The sequence below is a fragment of the Polyodon spathula genome, chromosome 17 (genome assembly GCF_017654505.1).
Source record: "Polyodon spathula isolate WHYD16114869_AA chromosome 17, ASM1765450v1, whole genome shotgun sequence".
Taxonomy (NCBI): domain Eukaryota; kingdom Metazoa; phylum Chordata; class Actinopteri; order Acipenseriformes; family Polyodontidae; genus Polyodon; species Polyodon spathula.
In genome coordinates, this window is record NC_054550.1 from 1,820,001 (window position 1) to 1,845,842 (window position 25,842).

General features: G+C 35.4%; 1 protein-coding gene across 2 annotated transcripts in view; it reads left to right on the forward strand.

The window, feature by feature from the left end:
- The first annotated feature begins 9,107 nt into the window (after positions 1 to 9,107).
- The window catches only part of LOC121330277 (SH3 and multiple ankyrin repeat domains protein 2-like), a 146,320-nt gene continuing 129,585 nt past the window's right edge, over positions 9,108 to 25,842 (forward strand). Inside the window, exon 1 of one of the 2 annotated variants that reach the window (XM_041276659.1) lies at positions 9,108 to 9,267. The gene's annotated coding sequence lies outside the window, so the exon portion shown is untranslated. The remainder of the gene's footprint in view (positions 9,268 to 25,842) is intronic. The other variant, XM_041276658.1, reaches the window with a different exon arrangement.

Consider the following 25,842-nt stretch of genomic DNA (forward strand, 5'->3'; position numbering starts at 1 on the left):
GACATCTACTGTGCAGTAATTCTTGAGTGAGTATATAATTTATTCTGTGTTTTTTTTTAAACCATCTACAAATTGGCTTTTATTTGAAGAATAGGATTCCATTTACAGCTCGATCAGTACAAAATGAATAAACTTAACAGCAGCAACCCATATGTCTTATCCATCATGCTACCACTGGACACTGTTCAAAGTGTTTCCATGGCAACAGTAATTCTCATAGCCCATTAAATCTGTCTAAAGCCATACAAAATCCCGGTCTGAGCAATTAACTAGCAATACTCCACAAAGAGTAACGCACAGTTTCAGGAAATGGGCAATCCATGAAACAAAATGTGCTCTCCAGTTCGCAATTCTGTGATATACACCCAACATCTTCAGTCTCATAACAGTAAACTTGGAACTACCATTTAGCCTTTAGAAGACTGTAAAATGTCCTATATGGGCTAGATTTAACGCATGTTAACACTATTAATATTGTGTCAGTTGTCCTTGCTGAAGATTGCAGCACTTGTGTTTAATGAAGTTAATAGAGAATGCTCTCATGTGACCATATTGGTGAGAGCCAAGTTCAAACTAGCATGACGTTTTAACATCTACTCTCATGTAAATCATTATACCGGAAATACCCTTACAAGATTCCCCAGGCTACCAGTGAAATTCTGGTCCAAATTACGGATCTGGCTATGACAAGGATGATGGTTATTGAAGAATGTACTGTGCAACATATGTCTGGAATGAAGTTCACTTATTTTGGGGTTATTTCCATGTACAGTATTGCACTACTTTTTATAAACCACAAGATTTATTCAATTTTCAGGGCCTTTCAAGCTTTGATCATTACAAATATAGAAAAATACTTCCCAAGAAAGATTCCTTTTCAGGTGTTGAGATTGATTTGCAATTTAAATACAGTGGTGTTGCAAGAACACAGCTTCTTTAAAATCTATTTCTAGATATTACCATCTTTCTGCTGGGAGCAATGATGTAAAGCAATGCCCAAGGAAGAATGAAGCTGTTAATTTTTCACACTGTCCCAGGAGAAGAAATGAGTTTGCATTACGTCCAAAAAGAAAGAAGATGCAAACTGGGTGTTCAAAAGGCCTGAGAAATCACAGCATACCCAATTGACTCTAGTTTAAAGATCCTATACAAAAAAATCCTTATAAAAATCTATTTAAAATGATTTGATCATTATTAAGGAATAGCAGTGTAGTACAACATTACAATGACACTTTACTAGAATGCAGCTTCATGACATGACATGTCTTATAAATGCCTTAGTAACACGTTCCACATTTCAAGCTCACTTTTAAACCTCATGAAAGACCATGTGGTATTACTGCAGGACTGGAGCCTAACATTTCAACACCATTTCCAGCAAACACTTGTCTCAGAGCCCAAGCATGCATGTTGACGTATTGTGGAAGACTTATTAAGTAGCCTCTGGTACTGCAGCAATACCCTTTTCAGGAAGGAGGCTATCTTATACTCTATATTGTATACTGAGATAATTTTACAGTGCAGCACAATATTTCAGTAAGGAAAGTCATGATAGGTTATTTATTAAATCTTACACTAGGAAACACTACTACATATTTTACACTACATTCTTTGGCCTTGCGTTTCGGGGTACCCCGGCCCATAAATTAGATAAGTGGACAGGCTGACTGTAGAGAAGCCATAGGCAGTGGAGCAGGATAGCTGCCCATCCCGTTTGACTAAGCCAAAAAAACAGCTGGAGGCTAGGGAGGAGGAGGCGAACTCTGGAGCCCAGCAGGGACACAATGGATTGAGATAAGATATAAACCCTTTCCTTGCCAATCATTGGACGTATTGTTTATCGAAAGACATATAAGATACTAGATAGTGGAGGGATGATTTCATTTGATATTGGACCACTGCTTTGATTAATAGAGCTGATATCTTCAGTGTTGGCTTAGAATTTGCAAAGCTGCTATCTTAAATGTGTAAAAAAAAAAAAAAAAAAAAAAAAAAACAGCTTTTAAAGGTGGTAAACAAGTATTTCATGATCTTTCACAGTATGATGTTTTTTTGTAACCACAAAATACATTTTTTATGCTTGCAGATGCAAACAAACTCTCACTGGGAAGTAGTTTGGGATTATTACATTCACTGCCTGTGTAAGATTTGCTTATAATCATCAGGAGAATATATTTGCATGCCTCTGATATGTAATTCCTCATTGCTGTCAAAAAGCAAAACGTTTTATGTTGCTGCTATAGTCATAGAGACCAATAAAGTCAACTTTGCACAGCGTTGTTTAAATATGTTTGCATAGACAGAATAATATGATATGTACATTCTTATTATGTAACTTGACCTTTTGATGGAAAAAAAAAGTATTTAATATATTAATTGGATCCATTTCAAGTGGCAAGTTCTGGGTCACAGAAATATCAATTGAAAACATTTAAAATGAACAATAAACATACAATTCACATGCCACTGTATTCATACTTGCCATGGTGAAAACTAATGTCAGCATCATTTGCTGTGTTGTGCAAAAGGCAACTGAAAGTAGCAGTGCTGGTAAGAAATGCACACATTTGTAATTTACAGCACAGCATATCACGATCATTAAATTTTTATTTATGATTACTGCACCTTTTTTTTAACTATGTTACAAAATTACATATTTTATAGAATGCTATTTTGCATGCAAATATTAAGTCAGAAATGCAGTCATCTATTGGATATTTCTTTCACAAGCTAGACTTTAGGACTGACACATTCAGATGGCTTTCAGCTAGTTGAAAATGCATGATACATTTTTTGATTACCGGAGGGAATGTGGAGCAATATTTATTTAGATTAAATTAGCACACCATTGATTGTTTGTGCTAGAGTGCTGCACTTGGCTCTATAATAGGAAAGATATTGAACAACTAGTTTATTGCACATTCATATTGAAAAATGATTAATTCTTTGCACAATTATTTCAAAGCACTTTCATTGGAATTACATTTAGCGATTCTGATACAGAAAGGCCAGGAATCCTGTCTATAACAACAATGTGACACAGGCTTTATTAATGATTGCTATATTATAATAATAATTGTCATATGTTATTTCCATTAGCATACTTGTTCATATCTGTCATTGTTGGCCATAATGAAGAGATTTCCACTGTACTATACTTTCAAATCTGAAAAGAAATGTTACTATTATGCTAGAAAGTGTAATATTTCAGTATGAGAAACAGACAAGATACATAATGCACATTCCTTGTACTATCCCCTTTGCATTTGCACGTCACTTGTCTCTGCAGGAAAAGCAGTGTGGTTAAATCATTTATCAAAGGACCATGGGCACACACATTTCTTGACAATCATCCAAAACAAATTTTGGTTCTGTGGCATTGGATTTGAACCCTTTCAGTCCTTATCTTACAACTGTATGTTCTCCCATGTGCTATAGTGAATAAATACATGTATTATATATGTTATATATCTGTTTTCATGTATACTCAATAAAGGAGTTCCTTCTTCAGTTCGACAAAAATAATTCAGGACTGAAAGGGTTCAAATACAAATGCACAATATGTATTAATTTTTATGTTTTTCCCCCAAACAAGGTAACTACTTACTGGGAAGTATAATATTCATGGGAAAAGTATGATCCTACAAAATGTAAATGCACTATAGTTACTGTACCTTATAAGTATTCAGGCTAGTCAAAGTGAAAATAATTATGACGAATTATAATTATTTTCTGCTAAACAAACACATTTTCCCCAAGAGAAGAACTTTTATTTAATTTGTACAGCTGCTAATTTGTGGGTTTTAGTCATTTTTATACAGTGTATGATCGTTGACAGTGGTCAAAGTTCCAAAAAAGCAATAATCGTCTTGTCTATAATGAAAAGAACAAGAACAAGTGCAAGAACAGGAGCAAAACATTCCTTTCTATTTGATTGTAATGGCTCCGTGTTCAATCTTCTATGGTCCTCTACATACAATTGATACATGGCATTCAATGTGCCCTTTTCAAAGGCTTTCACTAGTTCATTTTTCTGATCCAGATCTATAAATCGTAACCCTAAATGGTATCCTGAGTCACTCCACTCAGCACTGCCATAAGGCAGAGAAGATATTGTTTGAACGTTCATGCAAGCAGATGCTGTGATGTAATACATCAGCAGAGGAATTGTGTTTTTATAATGAACACAGAGGTAATTCAGTTTTTGGAGATGTTCTCATGAAGCCATTTCAGTCAATGAGATTTGGAGTTTTCGGTCAATCAATACATATCAGTAATTCTAATACTGGTCCAACAGAACCTGCTTTTTTTAATGCACTATTGATTGATCAAGCTTTTACAAGCAAAAGCAACTGTGAACAGAGCACCAGCCATTTAATGTAGTTCTGATATTACAAATTAATCAGACAAAAAGGGTGAAGAGATCATCTCTCTCGATATTCAGCTGGACACTCAATAACGCCCCTGTTCTCTATGGAAAATTACATTCCATTCCCTTATAAACGGGGTGTTTTGCCATGCTAGTGCAGAAAAGCATATCATAAAATCATTAAGAATACATGACAAATCACAATAAAGCAAGGCAGCTGCATATTGCAGTATAAGCATGCATGGGAAAAGCATGGAAAAATGTGAAATGTATAAACATAAGGATTCATGATTAGGGACATGAGCTAATTGTATGCAATATATGAGGGTTTAAAATTTTAAAGATAGCTTAACATGATAGAAACATAGCTACAGCCATGGGGTTCTCTGGAGAGGAGCATACACTACAATTTTCTATGAGATCTGTGACAAGGTATATCTAAAATGTTCAGGAAGCTCAAATAGCATTCTAGGAGACCACACCATACCAAGTGAAAAATAGGACATGACCAGTTTTTGCATGAAAGCACCAACAGCTTTCAGATTCCCTTTGTCAAATTTTGATTTCTCTCACCTCTGTGGATTTTGTCAACATGTTACAGTATGCTATATATGCAATTCATTGTTTGCATTGCCAACGGCAAGGCACAGAGATGCTATGTGAACACTACCATCTCCCACACCTTTCACTCTCTTGAGAAATCAATATATTTTAAGTAATCCCCAGAATGTACACTGAAACAAAAAATGTTTTTCTCTCTTTTGAAGTGTTTGCCCCAATGTCATCCCTAGGCATCTCCAATTAATCCTCTGTCTTGAGACATTATCAAAGTATTTGCTTAAGGACATTTACAGTAGATTATCTGGTGCACAGATATGACAACATCAGAACATCGAAATAAGAGATATTTTAAAAGAACACAACATTAAAATGCATTGCCATTTCATTTTTTTTAAGGCGCAAGGCTGCCAAAATTGAAGTAGAAAAAAGTTCCTAAAATATATGAGTGAGAAAGATTAGATGGGGCCAGGGTCTGTTCTTCAAGCAAGCTGACAAGCAGATAACATTTGGTAGTTATCTTAAGTCACTGGTGCAAGATGAAGATTGTGTAAATCAATGAAATATCAATGAGGATCTATTGTTTATCAGGATACAAACCTTCACGTTCCTCATGTTTTCCAGGTTCCCAGTCTCCTGTCAATGCCATACATATTCAATAAAGGATAGGGCATAATGACCATGACATGTTCTGTGCCTTTTACGTAAAACTAAGAAAAAGAAGAATTGCACAAAATATAAAGGGACATCATGCACAGCCTTTTTTCTTTTTCTTTTTTTTTTTTTTGAATGTGAGGACCGTGTTCCTTTTACATTATTCAAAATGCATTAGGGATGTTAGTACTTGTAAGTGCACTACAGCTTTAATGATCAAATTGTAACTGGTGATGAGCATGTTCCATTCTGTTGTCATGGCAAAGTACTTTACCTTGCAGTGCCTTGACGATGTCCCGGAATCAGCTGCAACTGTTTTAAGTATTTATTACAAAACACACAATTTCTTTGCTCTCGTAACCCTATGTGGCACAATCGAGTATAGTGTAAGTACAATATAACATTATTGTTTACTGGTAATATCTTGGTGCATCTTTGGGCCACAGATTAAGTTCTCTTTCAAGATAAGTCCAACATAACTAAAAAAAAAAAACACTGCACACCCACATATACTTCTACACCTAAGTACAATATAAATCAATAATAAGTTTCCAAGCAAAAATATATTACAAAGCTGTAAAATCTAGCAAATACTATTCCATTTTTGACTGGATACTTATATGATGATTAATTATTAAAATGTCAATAATTCACTTTTAACATACTTTTTTTTTTTGAGGGTCATGCTTAAATGCATAGACATTATATATTAAAATGATATATTTAAGAAAGCACATTGATAATGTTAAAAAGTCCTGTTCGGTATAATACTGGGAAAAAAAAGTCTTAATAATCAATTATAATCACAACAAACTGGTTTCTGCTGGTGAGAGTTTAATTGTAACTTGCTTTATTTACATGTGAGAGGATCCCAGCTATTATAGAATAACTAGGTACAGGAAAATACAAACAAACCAAAAAACAGCTGTTTCAGTAGATCTCTCTGATATGGCACACACACACACACACACAAACACACACACACACACACACACACACACAAACACATACACACACTCTTACACACACACATTGAAATTAAGTCATTGTAGTGAGTCAAATTAATTAATAAATATGATTTTTTTGGTGGGGGGGGGGGGAGTTACTAGACATCAACAGGGATTAATCGTTATCCAACGTGAAAGACAACATACCCAGTTGCAATACTCCATGAATAATTCTGGTTTCTTTGGAAACTAAGAATTTCCTTCAGCTCTCATTTGTCTTACAGAGGGTTAGCTGAAAGGAGGAATCTAGTGCATGCCTCCATGGAGAGTTATCTGCTTCAGCTGAGATGTAAATACTACATGGTGTGCCAAGGGATTATCGCAAAAGAACCGATCTGTTGCTCAGCTAAACATTCACTTTACCATAGAGAGAAGACTCTGCATTGCTATGGCATGGATCTTCATTTTGCAGCATCTGCTTTTTGTCTTCACTGGGGTGGCACCATTACAGAAGAGGATGTGGCACATCCATATAGCTGAAGACATTAGCACCCCTGTGAATCTTGCACTAAAAGGAATTACCTTGAGTGCTACATGCCTAAAGGATAAGGGAGGTGAATTGAGACTCCATACAGTTGTGGATTTCCCACCGTTGATCAAAGACAGGTGACCTGGGTCAACGATTCAGAGGTTTAATTAATTATTAATTTGATTAAGAAATAGTGGTGTTAGGTAATGCAAGTACCAGCATATAATAAAATGACAACACATTGCAAATGCAAAATTCAATATTTCCTTTCCAGAGGCATAAAGTACCAGTAAGTTGTTTTTGATTTTTTAAAATGTTTTTATTTTTATTTTTATTTTTTAATACTACTGTAAGGGTAACACAAAACAGATCAAATAACTCAGTTGGTCATTGTCGTTGATATTGGCGCTTAATCTTTTTTTTATGAATGAGAGGGAATAGCTCACATTAGTTCTGTTTGGGTTGCTATTGTCTGCAATGGAAAAATCAGACAAATAGATGTGAATAAAGACATTCATTCCATGACCTGCACCCTACTATCCTCAGTTCCGTTCATTATAGATACAGTTAGAGCCCACAGTAATTGAATTCATAAGGGAGGGATCCTAAACATCCTTCCTAATTAGCTCTCAGTTAAGACCCTTAAGCTCACCAAACCCTATCTTGCAAGAAAAGTGCTTGTTTTTCCTTTTTATCTCCTGTTCCTACTGCATTTGCAGGCACTCTTGAATGGATATATTTGGTGGGCTGTGTTTGTATCTATCTTGCTGACTTGCCTCAGACTGGTTGATATGTACAAACATGCTGTGAATTTGTGCCATCCAAACTCAAACACACCCGATTAAGTGAATGTCGTAGTCTGGTCCCTATGATGGATCTGGCTGCATTTAGCCTTCCATTGATGAATGCTGCCTGATTCTGCCACCGTACCGAAGGACCGCTGCATAGAAAGTACCAAATAGGCTGTCCAGTCTCCCATGGCTTCCTGTGAGCAAGGACATGCCTGGACATTTGCAGGAATGATTTTGAGACCAAACAGATATGAAAATAAATGAGATTTTTCACCCACATTCCTGTGCTAAATAGCTTTTCTAAATGTTAGAAATAGCTCTGACATTCTTTTTTTTTCAATTCTTCAATGAATAAATGAATAAATAAATAAAGATGTCTAATTCTAACACTGGTCATTTTTTTAAATTTGGAAACCTCACAGATTGGAAATAGATTAAAATATTACAAAAGTGTAGTTCTATTGTGTGATTGGTTTTAGTTCTCCAAATGTATTGGTTTAAATAACTGAAAGAATTGTGCTGCATTTCTGCAAGAAAATAATAATAATAATAATAATAATAATAATAATAATAATAATAATAATAATAATAATAATAATAATAATAATAATTCACCAACCAGGTGGAAACTTAACACGTTTTCATGATACAGTGTGGAGATTTTCATTACTAAGCACGTATTATAATATAATTCAGTTTTCTTAATGAGTGCACTTGGTAATATTCAATTATATTCCCTTCGTCTCTCGATCGCATCGCCCCACTAATCTTGTCTTTAATATTTCTAATGTGCTCCTAAATAACGACCTGTGTAGAAAAATTAACACATAATCAATATGTTAGTGACACCAACGCTTTCTATTCTCATGCGTAAAAACTGCTAAGGATGTGCTTTTTATTTACAGTATTGTCTTTGTTTGATTCTATATATTTATCAATGTTTCCACAGGAATACACTGTATCAAGTGCCAATAAATTATAGCCAGTCTAAATGGCCTGCTTAGTTGTATATTAGTGCTAAGAACTGGGCAGTCTGCACCCATGTTGTTAGTTATAATGACAGGTCAGGTGTGCCTGGCGTAGTACAGGAACAGCGGCCCCTCCTCTTACTACAGTCTGTTGTCAGGTGCGCGTTTTCAAATCTATGATGAAGAAGCGTGCGCACACAGCGTTCGGTGTCTGTTACTGCATATTGAGTTTCCAAGTGCTTGTGCTCTGGAGTTGTCTCTCTCCGACGAGAGAGCTGGTTATATTCGCTGTTCTCCACTGTCTTGTGTTAGAGCACCGTGGTGTTCCCAGGAAGTTACACGGTTTCCTTGGTGGCTCCCGGTTTTCTGCCTGAAGTTGCCAGTACTGCACGGTGTTTTAAATGTAGATATGATGTTCCATAGTATTGAATGATTTGATGAGGCAGTGAAGGTAAGGTTCCTCCAAGTACTTACATGTTTTTGTTAACAACAATGATGTGCATCTTCATCAAAAGTGTACTGTATTCTGCACTTCTTACTCATTTTTCACTTTTTCTTAACGTTTTCCAATGAGTAATGCTATGTGCATTACTGTAACTTTTATATGTAATAGTACATTTCATGTAAAAACGTAAGACGTTTTAAATTACAAAAATACGTCACCGTGTTCCTGTTGAGAACAAGCTGGTTTTGTTTTGGAATTTCATGTTTGACAGGATATAAACACGTGTGCGTTAGAATGCAAAGCGTGTTGGCGTAAAACTTCTGTTAAAGGTGTAGTGTCCCATTATGTACATTTTTCTTTGTTTAAAATAAAAAATGTAAGCTGTATAGGTGGGTTTTTTTTAGGTTTTTTTTATTTATTTTTTTTAAATACATTAATTTGTGGTTTGCTTAAGCTCTAACAGAGTTTGCAAATGCCAGTTATTATCCCTCATGCTGCGCAAGTGTATCTGGGACTTTCTTAAAATAGAATTGGGACTGATACAGAGTGAGGTTGCGACAATCCGTTTTCAGGTGGGGATGGAATGTGTTTACCTACAGCAGACACTGCTTTGTGGATAAAGATATAGGAATGGCACCAGGGTCATATTTATTTAGTGTGAACCTGAAGATGATCTTAGGACACTGCAGGTTTAAAACACATGGGGAGCAGGGCGTGGTATTTTAGATCGTAGAATGGAATAAGCGAAAACACGAAAGCGTAGTGTGTTGATATTCTAGTTTGTCTATGCAAGTGAATGAGAATGTTTCGGCGCCGCTTGTATAGCTGTTTCTTCAGGGCTATAAGCTCAGAATTTGATAATTACAGACAGCAGTTACGAAAGTGATAGATGAATACGTACTGTCTTCTCCAGTACAACTGCAATATGTGCTAATGTGTGTGATGTTGGTGACTGGTAGATTTAGATCTAATAATAATGTACAGTACAGTCGATTTTAAAAAGCAGTACTCCAACATGAACGCCTGTTATGGGTAGCAAGTGCTGTTATCCAGTCATGTAGATCATTGTGCAGTGTCTGAAAGACAATATTTACTGTTAAACAGTAATTTGTTCCAGCAGTTTATTATCTTGATTAAATATCGAGCACTGACAGGTTTCATTCATTATGATAAAAATAAGCTCAACCAGTCAATGTTAAACACGTAATGGATTGATGAGTCTTACTAATTTAAAAGTGATTTTAGGTGACTTTGGCCTCCATGAGAATGATGTCTGTACATCAGAGAGTTAGTCAACGTTATTTGTTCAATACATAATCTACAGCAGGCCTAATTACAATAAAATTGTGTTGGCATAAATAAATCGTGAAGCGCTTTGGAATACGGAAGAAAGGACATTTTCTAATGAGCAGTATATCTTAAGAAAAAATGTCCCAACTTGTGCATAGCAGAAAGATTCCTGTTGCATAGCAGTTTCACCCATTCCAGGTTTTAATAGGAGCTTGAATAGCCACAGTGTATAGGAAACAAGCTTGGATGTGTTCTATTAATCTCATAATAAAGCCAGTAATGGATCAAATGACTATGCAATATAAGCCTTATTTCCATCCCTGCAGAGTTATGTTGTTTGCCTTATTTCCATCCCTGCAGAGTTATGGTGTTTGCCAATACTACAGTTTATTATGCCAGATTTTTAGATAAAATAATCTGGAATACAGTATACTGTCTAATCTGCAACCCATTTTGTAGTGATGCTTCACACCATGTACATTTCTAATGTCACATCTGTTAAAAAGCCTATTCTGTGTGTTCTGTGTGATTTTTATATTGTTGTTATTGCTTACATCCTTGTTTGCCATGCTTACTAATTATTTTAGCTTCGGAAAAGACTCCTCAATGCTGGTTGTGTGGAGTCCAGTGCTTTATTTATGGGTTTCCGCTCACAGTGCAATGTTAGTATGCTTTCTCACGTCACCTCTATTCAACTGCACAGTAAATGGAGTAGAAGAGTGCTGAAGATAATAAAGGAAAGGAAAATGGATTTTGAAACCGTAGGGACTACACTTTTAAAAAAAGGATGAAGTGACAAACAGATCCTATTAAATCGAATGCTGGGCCTCAGAACCAACATATACATTTCCACAAATTAATACACAGAGGAAGGAGGTGAGATATTAACCCACGACCCTTTCGTTGCAAACAGACCTTGAATTTTTACCTGAGGCACTAGTGAAACTGGTTCTCCTAGCTCACTCTGTAGTATTGACCACATTTTCATAGATAACACAATTCTAATGCTAATTAGTTATTGGTATGTTCCAGACAAAGGGAAAGTATTACCATGCAAGCAGGCACAATCAAAGTGTGCATTAGGCAAAATTTCATCCAGTCAAGACAGATTTAGGACTGTTTTAAATGCTGCAATGTGTTTGGCCTCTTTTTCCTAAGAATCAGACAGTTACAAGAAAGTACCAAGAGTGAAAGTTATTCTTTACATTTGAACTATAACTCTAAACCAGTGATGCGCAAACTTTTTATATGCCCCCCCCCCCCCCCCCCCCCCCAATCACACATGCTCTAAAAAAAAGTGTGAATCAATCACTTGTAAAATCGACTGTAACAATTAGAATCAAAGATTGTTTATTTAGTCACTTAAATTAAAAAAAAAATGTGAACCATTCAAGTTGTAAATCGATTGTAGCACATTCTATGTTCAGTTATAATTGGGATGTCTATGTAGATTTTTGTAATAGTAAGAGCTCTAGGAGGTTGTGTGGTCCAGTGGTTAAAGAAATGGCCTTGTAACCAGGATGGTCTCTGGTTCAAATTCCATTTCAGCCACTGACTCATGTTAAATCCTCCATGTTTCCACCCCCCCCAGACGTTTTTGTAAGTGACTCTGACACTTAAATGAACCTCAGCTGACATGTTAAATCTTTTTTAACAAATAAATCAGTGAATTGGTAAGGTAAATCTGAAAAAATAAATCTGGGTTTTCACAAAAAATATATTTATTTTGCCAACTAAATCTGAAGCTAACAACATGCAAGCCCACACCCATTGAAGTGTTTGATTTGGCAGTGTATGCTGCAGCGTTGCCGTTACACTTCAACTTTTAAGAAATGTGCTTGTTAACATTTACTAATTCTGGACTTGTATTAGGTTAAATCTAGGAAAAAACAAAACATTAGTGCTTTTTCTCACACTTGTCACCCCATACATGGTAGCCTTCATTTCAGCTCTGATCACTGCAGTTTCATTCACACTCGCCACTTCAAACTTCTCTGGTTAAACAAAAAAAAGTCTTGGAGGATCATCAATGGCTCATTTGAAAGGTAAGAATCTGAAAAAATAAATCTGGGTTTTCACAAAAAATATATTTATTTTGCCAACTAAATCTGAAGCTAACAACATGCAAGCCCACACCCATTGAAGTGTTTGATTTGGCAGTGTATGCTGCAGCGTTGCCGTTACACTTCAACTTTTACAAATGTGCTTGTTAACATTTACTAATTCTGGACTTGTATTAGGTTAAATCTAGGAAAAAACAAAACATTAGTGCTTTTTCTCACACTTGTCACCCCATACATGGTAGCCTTCATTTCAGCTCTGATCACTGCAGTTTCATTCACACTCGCCACTTCAAACTTCTCTGGTTAAACAAAAAAAAGTCTTGGAGGATCATCAATGGCTCATTTGAAAGGTAAGAACTTGGGCTAATTGGCCTATATATATATATATATATAATATATATATATATATATATAATATCTTGCCCCTTTAGTCATAGTCACCCCCCCTTGATGACTCTCCACTCCCCCACTTTGCACAACACTGCTCTAAGCAACATTTTAACAATATTGTCAGTATCATGCTCCAGGCTTTTATTCCAGCAAAAGGCAACGTAATCCAATATTAGGCAGGGTGGCCATAGAATGCATAAGATTACGTTAACTTTAAATTCAAATCTTTTCCCTCAACTATTGTATCCCGGAGTGAATCTAGTCATGCAACAGAACTGAATCTTGGGTGGATCCAACAACAGCCTTAATACAAAGGCCATATGTGTGTGTGTGTGTGTGTGTGTGTGTGTGTGTGTATAACTGGGAAAAGGCTAGGCACAAACTGGTGACCCCGCACACCGCAAGCAAGTGTGTGTGTGTGTGTGTGTGTGTGTGTATAACTGGGAAAAGGCTGGGCACAAACTGGTGACCCCGCACACCGCAAGCAAGCATCTTGATCACAACGCAAAAGAACCAGTCTCATCTGGATTTATGGATTATAGCGCTTTTAACCTCATCTCATCTCATTGATGGGGGACAGACTCCGTAATGGCAATGTATCACACAGCACAGAATAGCAATACCATATGTAACAGCCAGAGTTGCCTACTAGTTTTCTTCCCAATCTACTGTAACTCTGTTCACAGGACAAAGGCTTGTTTTGGCAAAACACAGCTTGACCCACCTAGAATGGCAGCATGTTTCTCATTTATGATCGTCAGCATTTAGAACAAGCTCCCTGTCTACACCAGAGAAGAATAATCCATTACTACAGTACTTTAAACCTACTTCTGGATATTTAAGAGAGGAATGTTGCACATATGGTTGCTTTTAATGCAAAAAAATCAACGCTTTGTGTCTTTACTTGGATTAAGGAGATTTAGAATCATTATTTCCCTTGTGATTTCTGTGTTTGAAATATCTTAATATGGTTATTTGTTTACAGTGGATCTTTAATGAGTTTAAAAGGAAAATGCCTAGGAAAATCATAGTGACAGTGTATATGCTAGTAAAAATATAGATTTCTTGTGGAAAGAAGCTATTAAGACTTATTTTTAGTTTACAAAAATAAGTCTTAATTTAATGTATGCAGATTAGCTTTGATTAAGTGGAAATGTTGCATTTCGTTTAGCTTCCAGCAAAGAGCTGTGATTGCAATTATGGAGTTTAAATGCCATTAAACTGCCAGTTATGAATGTGTGTTTGTTTTGCATCTTTACAAACACAGGAATTTAATTTGTCTCAATAATAATGCCCAAATGGAAATCAACACTATTCATGTTTGGGTTACTATTTTGTATAACAATCTGAAAAACTAATGCACATTTCAACAGTTTTTTTTGGCAGCCTTTTAAAATTTGTATTGAACGAATTATTAAATTATAATTAGCAATGCAAACATCACATTGTAGTAGTTTACAATGCACCTGAGGGTAAAACATATTTGAAGCTAAGCTAGCTTTTTTCAACTGAATCTATTAAACAATAGACAGTACAAATACTTTGCGTTATCAATTAACACATGCATAATCATGCACATATCAGTAGGATAATTGATTTAAGTGGTGTGATTAATCAATTAAGTAAGAAAATAGGTTTCAGTAAATTCTGATTATGCAAAAAACAGATTTAACTGGACCAGTTGGGTCTTATTATTGTTATATTGCAAGGGACTAGTATCCTTTAAAATAGGTTCAAATGTAGAAACATGTAGTGAAAAATGATTAATTGTAAGGACGAGAGAGTAAACAGTTGTGCCAGGGTGTCCCAGAAAAATAAATAGCTTGACCTGCATGGGTGGGTGGATGGAGACATGGATGGGTGACAGCTTATCTGTTTATAATAATAAACATAATACAACAATTCTAAAAGAAGGCTAAACCCTGGCAATTTCACCTATGGGACCCTCAATTCTAGTTTCCTCAAAGTGAACTAGAATTGCACATCAATTATTTATTACAATTCAAGGAATCATAGTAAAGCAAGCCATACCACTGTGAGATGCTTGTCTTTTAACGAAAAAAAAAAAACATAATCTCATTCAGTTAAAAAAAAACAATATCCCTTTACTGGTAAAATGGTAATTTTCTGTAATGTGCAGTTAGTGTATTTTCTGTAATGTGCAGTTAGTGTATTTTCTGTAATGTGCAGTTAGTGTATTTTCTGTTTGTTTTATCTTACATCTTACTACAGTGCTTCATTTTACTATGTAGCAGATGATATCCTCTAAGTCTGGGCTGTATTCCAAACTAACGATGTGATTATCACATTCCATGTCTTTGATCTTTTTCTATGTCAAGCAGGCAGTTTGGGAATAGTGCTGCCATGCTGTGCTGGACATTATTTCCCAGTAATTCTGTAACGGATTAATGATGCTTTAACAGTTAAAACAATGACACTTAAGTGGAAGGAAATGGTGTGATAAGTTTGTATAGTTTCTTGTACCACTGCCTTGCTGATAGTATTTTGGTTGAAGGTGGTACACAAAATGAGAACATTTTAAAGCCCAAAGTATTTGAACCTTGATTTTACCCACACCTTAAAGTCCTCCAGTGTTTTAGATGCACAATTCCTGTGGTGCGCGGAATGCGTGTGCAGTGTGCATGCTGCGTCAGATAAATAATTACTGAAGAGAGACTGTCGACTTTCTAAGCTGCATGTGAACCCGGCCACTGTCAGCCTCTTGGCCTTGTAATTTAAGAATATTATATAAAAGTATTGCACCTTGCCTACACATTGATGTAGTATTTGGGATCTTGCTAGCTGGGCTTTGTGAGATGATTGTCCAATAGATATTTGAGGGCAGTTGAAGACCCCCACATATAATCCTGGGTCTAGCATGAGTACTGTTGGCTGATTGAAATAGTGGGCAGTCTATACCCTAAGGCAAGTCATGTAGCTAGGAAAGTGACTTAGTACTGGGGGTGTCCCTCCACCTGATCTGTGTTTAACAAGCGCAATTTGGAAGTCTGAGTGAAAACAATGACAAGAAACATTCTGAATGTAATTTGGTTGTTTTGGGTGGTTCAGATACACTGTGTTGTATTTTGAGTGTCCTCTGGTGGAGTTAAATATTGTACATTTCTACCAGAGATTGTAGTTGTCCAGCTATCAGTAATAAGATATTGTTATTCATCCCTTGTTGAGCAGTTTGTTTTGTGACGTCTTTGTTTGCTTGAGGAAGCTTTGTATGCAATTCCAATGGACCAGAATAACCCAACAATATATTAATGAGCAAGCTCATGTTAAAAAAAGTGCAGTGTCTTTGTAAAGTAAGGTTTATATCAGTGGCACTGGACAATTTTTAAAGTGGGGGAGCTGAAAGCCATTGAACAAAACTGTAACCCCTGTATATGATGGAAGCCATACAAAGCCAAGTTCCAGCGCCCTTGGTTTATATTGTTGATGAGATAGTGTGGATGAAACAAAACTCACTGCAGTTGGGTAGACTGGATATTTATTTTTAGGGTTTGTTTGGCAAATACTGAAAGATGAAAGGGATTCCAAAACTAAATATTTGCATTGCACGCATGCTCAGTTCTGTACCTTCTGTACCTGAAACAGCCTAATAAGTTACACATTTGGGTCACCTGCTTGCTTGTGGCAATGGTAATAGCATGTTTTAATTAACCAAAGTGTGGCAAAGTGTTAAAAGCATGAAAGGACAATGCAGGTACAAGAATAACGGTGGCTACAAAGGTATTAGAGTTTACAATCCAGCAGATTGGCATGTTCTGCAAGGCATTTAAACCATAGCCCCTTGAAATGCTTCTGATTTACATATAGTAGTGAACCACATGTACAAAGATGACCTTCATTAATATGCTATTTTGTTCTTTCCTTGATGGTTTGTGCTTTGCCGTCAGCTTCTACAATCCTAGGATTTGAATGTATTAATCAGGGACCAGCAATGCAGAGATTTCAATTACTTGACATTACAGTACAATTTTATTTCCCTTTGGCTGTAAGCTTATTAAAAACTCATTTTAGGATTACATTTGGTGTCTTGAAATAATTGTTCTCTGTTGAAGTTATTACCAGTAGCTATCACTAATTATCCCCCACACATCATTAATAGGGATTTATTGTTTTCACAGTAAAAATAGTCAGGATCTGTCATAATTAAACATTAATATTTATTAAAACAGAGTAAAAATGCATTCGCCCATTCAAAATTGTAAATTCTCTCTAGAGTTATTGTAGACGAATGCTTACCTGAGAAACAGTAAATACTAAATTGTAGAGAATTTCATTTTTAAATCGACATTTTAAAGATAATCTATTTTCCTCATCAGTGAATTCTCAAACAAAATAAAAACATAAATAAACATTTATGCAGTCTGTGATAACTGGGAAATAAGTACAGCTTTAATCACTGCTGGAATGGAGGCACTTGTACTGTAAATATGGCACAATTGAATTTTGATATTGATCTGGTTGTGAGATTAGTATTACTCCAGGTATGGATGTCAGCACAAGTATCAGAATCTATCTATTGTAAACCAGTTTAAAGATTACTATGTTGTGCTATTAGGATGAAATGAAATATGTTTAAGAGCCAGTCACAAAATGAGTGCGATTCATATAATATTCATTTTTCCTACACAACAACTTTAGAGTCATTTGTTAGACTGAGCATTTAATGTTTGCCAAAAGTGGGACAAAAGTCGTTTACAGTACATAGGGCCTGCAGGCCCACTGTCACAGTGAAAGAGCAATATTAAACAGCAACAACTCTTTTCATGCATTGTTGCTGATGTTTTGCCATGTGAACAATTCCCTCTATTGAAATTCACCAAACCATCTGATGATTCTTTGTATTTCTGGGGCATAGGAGGTATATTAGCTTAATAACCTGATGTCGATATTGAAAAGGTTTGTAGGGCTCCTGAAGCTAGGAGACACAGTGATGACAGTGAATCAGTTGTTGGTAGTTTTAGCTTTAAGTATCAGGCTCATTTTTCCCCCACTGATAGTTCATATAACCTTTATTATGAAGTTAAAAGCAAAACACATGGTTATAATTGGGTGTTTATCATATTATTGTTCTTTTTATTATGATGTAATGATAACTTCAGGGTTAAATTCAATGTTAATATAAAGATAAGAATACTGTAGTAAATTGTACAATTTTGTGGCCTGGGTGTAAGTTACAATTCTTAAACATGATGAGCCTTTGGTAATTAACAGACGAAACCCCCCACTTTATATCCATAACAGCAGAATACCAGTTATATTGAACCATTGCATTAACCTCAGGAGCATTTTCTCAAATGACTCCTCTTATAACTGAAGTTTAGCTCATTAATCTTCTTGATCAAGTATTTCAGCAGATAAAAAAATAAATTACAAGAAGATAGCAATATAAAGTAAATGTTGCACAAAGGACTCACTATAGGAAATAGTTTATTTCATCCTTACAAGTTAGGGCTGAAGTATTCACAGTTATTAGCTCCAGAAGCTTTTTGCCATCCTATGAAATGTTTTAGCTGACTGAAATAACAATAACTTCTCAGCACTAACGTGGTAGAACATCTAAATTAGCCTTTTTTTTTTCCTCATATCCTTTTATGTTTCGGACAGGGGTGGGAAAGATCAGGGAGCAATCTGAGTCCTGGTTTCTTTCCCCAGCTCCATAGTCTTGATTTTAAAAGAATCATTTTGCAAATATGAGGAGTCCTTATCAAACCTCTCTGTTTAAGAATCTGCTTTTTAATGGCATTTATACCTCTATTTTCTTTAAATAAAATGGCTCTAAACTTAAGCCCAGGTTGGCTTTCTAATTATCTGGAAGGCTAAACTGTGACTGACATCCTTGGAAAATTCCAAGATGTTCTTATTATCTGACAAGAGCAGTGGCCCGAATATAAATGGCCAGAATATAATGGCGAGGTTTAGAATGCATAAGACCATTTATTTAGGTTAACATGAGGCTAAACATGTTTCTGTTAGTTATACAAAAAATAAGTAGTATGATAAATGGTTCTTGAAAGAAAGTGTGAAATTGTTGATGAAATACAGTATTCAGATGATGCTGTTTCTTTTGTTCAATATTAATCGTTTTACTCCATAGTGTGCAGTAAATTGCATCCATCAATGTTTTTAACAAGTAAGACAACTTCTACTCAAAGTAATTAATTTTAAATGTATTCTTTCATAAATGGTATCAATTGCATCAAATTAAAACTTTGTGTACAAACACTGATTTTCTCAGTGCCACAAACATGAAACTTTCCAATATGTGCTAGAATAAATCTTGGTACTGTCCGTATACAATCTTGCAACAGTTGCCATCTATCAAAAGCCCAATTTGGGACATTTAAGATAATTTTTTGTCACATCCTTTATGAAAATTAATGCAACTTTTTTTTTTTTTTGGGGGGGGGGGGCTTGTTTTTGGTTTCATTGATAATCCTAAATTTTTCCATTTATAAATAATTTATTAAGCTTTGCTCCATTTTTTTTCCATGAAAAGCTGTATTTAGAAGTAAATCAAACAGAAGATTTTTTTAGGACTTTTTCCTCACTAGGTTTGCACTACAGCCAGACTTTAAAACGATTCTCTGTATGCATTAGTCATAGCCTTGGGATCAGCACGGTATTTTCATAATGAAATGTTTACTGTAGCACTGTATTATAACAGTGAAATATTTCAAAACTGAAAGTACAAATGACCTCACAAGACAACTCATTTATATTTAGTTATTTATTTATTGCATTCATATAGCGGTTTTTGTACAAAAGCAATGCAAAGCACTGTACAGTACATAGCAGAAAAAAAAGAACAAATCACAATACATTTGAATAGCATGTCACACAATCATTTTTGGTTTTGTAGTGCCTCTGAGAAATGTATGTTATTTTACTGTAAGGCATCTACAATCAAGAGACTCAATTCTGTAACAAACAGACCTAGTTCCAAAAAAAACATTTGCTGAATAGATGATAGGCTGTTATTAAACCGAGGAATACAATTGATCTTTTAGTTAGAGAAATAAAGAACTCAAAAGAAAACTAACAATAAGCACTAAATGTTTTTTTACCTCCACTATGTTTTATTGAAACAGGTTTGTGTAACAATGCTTGAAGATAGAAGGTTGAATTGTACTGTAAAAAATCCAATTTAAATATACTGTACAGTGTTAACTGCAAATTGACTAATGCAATTAATAAGCATTTTGTCCTGCTATCTTCTGTTCTCACTGTAGTACAGGGAGCTCAATAAACACAGATATTGAACAAGATTGCCCAGGTGGAACATTTGAATAGAAACAAGTATGGGCTTCAAAAGTCCTTTGGGGAGAGCCTGGATTCCCATATATGCATTATTTGTAAGGGCAGCATATTGAGAATATATTTTTTACAGTTGCAGCTAATCACAAAAAACACACTCCTGTGTATTGCTGCGCATTTCTCATTAGGTTTTGCTTTAACTGAAAACATTGTTCTGTGTAACCCTTTAGTGTACATTTTCTATATCATTTATAGTGAAATTGAAGTAATGAAGAAAATGTTTTGTCCAAACATGTGTTTACCTGAAAAATAAATACATAAAAGAATTGCATATTTTAACACCTTAAAGTATTTTGTAAAGTGCAACAATCTACTGTTATTCTATCAGCAATGTTCTCCCAGGACATTAAGCTCCTGCTTCATTAAAAAGGAATGGCTAGAATTGAAGTTCATTGTAAAATAGCCTGGATTGAACCTCCTTGAAACCTCCAGAGGTACATAAACACATATTAAGTTTAGCAATTAAAAAAAAAAAAAAAAAAAAAAAGAAAAAATCATAGGACACCTGCTGCAAATTCTCTCCAACATCACATTCAATAAAAGACAAGAGAGAAAGACACATAATAAACACATTCAGAAGTTCAGCAATTCAGTGCTTTGCAGTTGTCATGGGACTTGTTTCTGCTTTTCAATATACATTTAGATCTCACATAGATGCATGGCATACACCTACACATGTTATGAATTACACAACATTGGTTTGAATGACTGTCTGTGAAATTATAAATGAACATGTTGGAAGATACCTCAAGTAATATTAAACAAAACATGAACAGTCTACTATTTTATGCATCAGAAGACATTCCTACATAGTTTGGACTCCAAACTATTTCTCTAAACTATTTCAAGCTATTGAAGTTAGGACTGCTGTCACATTTCCCCATAAACTGTCCTTACAAGAACCAGAGAACTCAATACTTTATTTCACAAAGGTCTGTAACACTGGTTGTAATGAAGACAGGGATTTTTTTCCTGTAAATTGGAGACTGGAAATCGGAGAGTATCTGTTTAAGAGAAATGGGAAATGCTTTGGAGTTTGGGATTTGAAAGGATCCTTTTGCTGTTAGGTTAATGTGTTCCAACAAGCCCCAGTAACTGATGTTAATTCTTATGGTTCTGTAATGCATTGCCCTGCCACAACAGGATTAGTTCCACATTCGTTATGTATAACCTTTTTGCTTTGTTGCAAAGAGCTAATCCCAGTTTAATATGGCTGGTCTTTTTATTGTGTTTGTTCATTTTGCAGTTTTACTCTGTGCTACTACTAATCTGCTTTGTAAATGGTCCACATACTCTGTTGCGTAACGCTTTTAGCATTAGGTTACTTAAGTTACTTTTACTCCAAGTTAGGATATATAATTGAAGAAGGGTCAGTGTCTTATTTTGAAAAGAAAATAAAGCTTTTAGATTAGTTTACTGGTCTGCATTCCTATTCTTCTAGAGCAGTCTGCAGTGTTGAGTGGAGCTGTCTTTATACAACACTGAATAGGTCTGCAGTGTTGAAAGACTTGATATTGAACTTTGCAATGTGCTTGGGATCAGTTTCAAGCAGGAACTAAAACTCCCTTTTCATTGCTCTAGACATCTTGACACGACAGCTAGCTCCTGGTTTCTGTATTGATGGACAAACTCACAGAGAATTCCTACAAATACTCCAGTTCTCCAAATATGTCTTTTTATTCCCATTTCTACACTGTTATTTCAAACTTCATCTTCAGTTATGGTTAGATATTGCTGGTTTCTTTACCCTCAAAATCAACAGCTTAGTGTGGCTCGCAGTTGCCTCCTTGCGCTGTGCTTTGTGCTGCCACTACCCCTGTTCACACTGAAGGCAGCAAGGAGAAGGTAGGAGGATGGTCTGTTGTGATGTCAAATGCAGGATTCGCAAGCAGCATAAATAATAGAATCATCTATTTTTTGTTTCAAATATATTTTAAAGGAAGTAGTTGTTTTGGTGAATTACTGTGGGTAACCGATACTATGTACTTACGTGTACTAGAAATCAGATGCTCCTTTTTGCTATTTAAGTAAAATTATATATATATATTTAACTGGGTCAATTTAACATAAAAGAAACTTGGATGTACACTACAGCCTTTTCAGCTTTAATCAGAATTGGGTAAAAGCAGTCTGTATTACACCAACATTAGAAACTATTAGTAAGAAACTATTTGTGCACTTTAAAAATGAAAGTTAGGATGTGACTTTTAGATATCTGTATGTCGCATTCAGTTTGTTAGGGTTTAACTAATATGCATTGGGAGTGCTGCACCTAAAAATTGCAAATAGGCCAGAACAAACTGACCTAAAAATCTACTTCTTACAAAATAGTAAATGTATGTTAGAGAATAACTGAACAGCACTTTATGATATGAGGAGCACTATTTCAGAAGACAAGTACAGAAGTCAACATGCTTACTTGCAATGTGCGAACCTGAATATATTTAAACCATGTAGCTTTATCTAATGTTTGATTTGTAGGTAAGCATTTTTTTTTTTTTTTATCAAAGTGTCTTGTGCTCTCTTTATTGTACTTTCTGTATTTTCTCTAAAAGTGGTTAGACATCACAACTAATCCTGCCCAAGTCAATTTTTTTTGAAGCAAGGCAGAATAGTTGAAAACTGAATCCGCTAGTGGTTTAATTAAACTTGCTAATAAATATATCATTTGATTTGGCTAAGCTGTTTCAATACCCCTTTCTTTACAGCCTCATGTGAGGACATGTGTATGAAAGGGTTAAACACTGCCTCATTCATAGGCATCGCATATAAGAACAGTAAAGCTGCAAAGTGATTGGTTCCTGCATCTTAGTTAAACATCCTGTCAGTACTTGTATGCTTTTGTAAATTTGCAGCTATTTCAACTGCTAGTATTACATGAACTATTTCAGATATTTGCAGCATTTTCCTCAGGCAAAATCTAACTGTAGCTTTTACTTGGACCTGTAACGTAAGATGGCTGCCATATTGTGTCATAGCGCGGTCTGTATTAGATCTGCCACTGTTTAGATCATTAAAATAGACCCCTGGAACCATGGTGTTTGCCCTTTGTAGAGTTTATGCAGTGCTTTAAAAGGCAAATATAGCTAACTGATTAATTGGCATACTTAAAATGTGTCTTGGAATATATGCCTTTGTCACATCCCCAGTAGCAATCAGGAATCTGGGTCACTCATTTTTCATGTTCTTTTCTACTGTACCTAAGGGAATTCAAGAAACTAGCTTATTGCTGCTATTTTGGTGATCCGCAAAAGGGGTATCTCACACTGAAAGAAAAGACAGGTTTATGCAGTTTGCACAAGTAATTGTGGTACAGCACATCACTAAAGGTGTCACAGAATAAATTGTTGAATTGGTGTATTCTGGTAATCTCATGGATATAATGAGGCTACAAGTTGGCAGTATCTATTAAAACATCCCATACAATGAATCAAAATTCTCAGGTGTGATCGTTAATCTTAAAATACTTTTTCCTTCCTTGATTGCTTGGCAGGTTTAGGCTGTGCGTCCTGTCCTGCCACAGGAATGATTAATACTGTAGATGCTGTCTCAGCATGCAATTAATATTGTTTTTAGCATCTCACTTGAAGTTCTTTGATGCAGTGCACTTTGATAGAAGTTTGGATCATGGTAGGTCCCTCTATTGCTTCCCCTGGGAGGGACTTTTCACAGAAGCTTTGCGACAATGATATTACAAGGAGTTGAGTTCAAATTAATGAAGTCATCAGGGACATAACTAAGATTCACCAGCTGCACTAAAGTAAAATAAATGCTTTTTCAAGTTCATGCAGCTTGGCCTCGTAAGGATTTTAATCGCTTTTACTGTAACAATCGTATTTGTAAAACAGATGTCAATTTGAAAGAAAATTATTGATAACATAGCCTTCACAAACTTGTCAAACTTGTACCTTAATAATCTGAAGTTGTGGACTAGCATTTGTTCCTTCTGTCTCAGCATTAACCAGGGAAAAAAAATGCAATTTATACATTCCAACTGTTTTTAAAGTTGCTGTACTCAGTATATCTATTCTTTAAACGAGCATTCTCAAATGTAAGTTTCTTTTTGAAGCATTCTGGCAGGTACCACTGTTTCCAGACGGAGACTGAATGCACACTCTGCTCCTGTAAGTGCAATGATTTGGGTAGAATAGGCTTTTGTAGAAATGCTGTAGGGGAGATTGAAGTTAATCTCAGGGTTCTTGTAACAGAACTCTGAAAATGAAGACAAATGGAGATGCAACGTTTTGGAAGTCCGGTCACACATCAATATACTTAAATAAAAACTACGTGGAGATAGTCTTCATAATGGATAAATCAGGGACTCACTCTACATGCCCTCTAGGAACATACAGCTACTATATTATATGAAACATGCTCTGGATTGAAAAAAAAAAAATGTGTGCACTGACTAAACAGTACAGCTCATTCAAAGGTAGTGTGTCGTTTGTAAGCATGCTGGATTTAAGTGCAATTTAAAATAATGTAAAGCAGATAAAAGTAAAACAAATGGTGGTATGTAAAGAGTTCCAGTGGACTCTCCTATTACTACATGCAACAGGACCTTTAAAATTAAAAATGAAGAAATTCACTGGGATGAAGGTCAGGGAAGTGATCAGAAGCTTTGGCCACACCACCCAGAGAAGGACCTTTCATAATAGTATTTAGCTGTCTTTAGGGAGGGCCTGTCTAAAAGTGACACTTCTTTCTTCTTGTCTTCCTGACTTGATGTTCAACATTAGTTTATCATTTATGAACATTACAGCATGAATAATATACAGTTACAGGCTGCATGAAGCTATTAATCTTTATCTGGTTAAGCCAGAGTTAAGACAATGGTTAAGACAACGTCATATGCCAAAGAACGATGCAATGTAAGAATTAAGAAAGGCAGCTGGATTTTAATTACTGACAACTATCTGTAATTAAGATGTTTGTTTTTAATGTAGCAGCCAGTCCTTGATATTCAGAAATATGTACATTTTGTACTCCTGTAATGGCAAGATCCAAACGTGTGTGTGTGTGTGTGTGTGTGTGTGTGAAATTGCTTCATCTGCATAATTAAAAAGAATAACTCTAGGGATGTAGGTAGGCAGATTTATAATCTGGACCGTATTTATTACTTCCGGGGCTGTGTCCTCCCTTTATAATATTAGTATTGCTTCATCGAAATTTCTTTATTATTCTATAGCAGATATCCATGGATTGTTTCTTAAGTAAGCAGACACACATATTGGTCTTAAAATATATAAAACTTTCAGCGTAATGCCACATTTCCATGCACATCATTAAACTAATCATATAATGTGCCTTCACTGCTTTACTGTGGTTTTTACCATTCTTTACCACATTCTGTTATTTGCCATGCTTGGCTGTGCTTCACCAGGACCCCACTACTCTTACTGTGCTTTTGCTATAGTTTGCGATGTATTTGCTAAGGTATACTTCAGTAAAGTCTTACAAGAGATATACAGTACAGGTTATTCGTGGCAAAATAGTGCTGTAAATC